The sequence below is a fragment of the Arachis ipaensis genome, chromosome B04 (assembly GCF_000816755.2).
Source record: "Arachis ipaensis cultivar K30076 chromosome B04, Araip1.1, whole genome shotgun sequence".
Lineage (NCBI taxonomy): Eukaryota > Viridiplantae > Streptophyta > Magnoliopsida > Fabales > Fabaceae > Arachis > Arachis ipaensis.
In genome coordinates, this window is record NC_029788.2 from 6,928,392 (window position 1) to 6,928,994 (window position 603).

Below are 603 nucleotides of genomic sequence, written 5' to 3' on the forward strand. Positions count from 1 at the left end.
CAAGAGAAAGGATGATGGGTAGTGAAAGGGAACAGTATAACAAATTGAGGGACTATTTGTTGGAGATACACAAAAGTAATCTTGACTCTTCTGCATTGCTAGGCGTAATTCTTCAACCACAAACACCCTCTACATTTGACAAATTGTATGTTTGTTTTGAGGCCTGCAAACTTGGATTTAAGAGTGGCTGCAGACCGCTACTTCACTTGGATGGAGCATATCTTAAAACCTAATAATCTATCATAGGGGACAACTACTCTCGGCAGTCGCACAAAATGCTAACAACTAGTTCTATGTAGTTGCATATGTAATTGCAAGATCTGAATCGAAAGAATCATGAAAATGGTTCCTAACACTTTTACAAGAGGATCTTGGTGATGTGAGTAACCATGGTTAAAATTTTATATTAGACCAACTGAAGGTTAGTTTATTTTTTGTCAATTATTCTATGTTCTGTGAGTTTTTGTGTAAATTGTATTTGTTTGTAAACTTGACAAATTGATGATTGTTTCAATTTTATTAGGGCTTGCTATCTTAAAATTATTGTAACTATAATAATGTTTAAATTAGTTTTTAACAAATTTTAGATTCAATATTTTATTT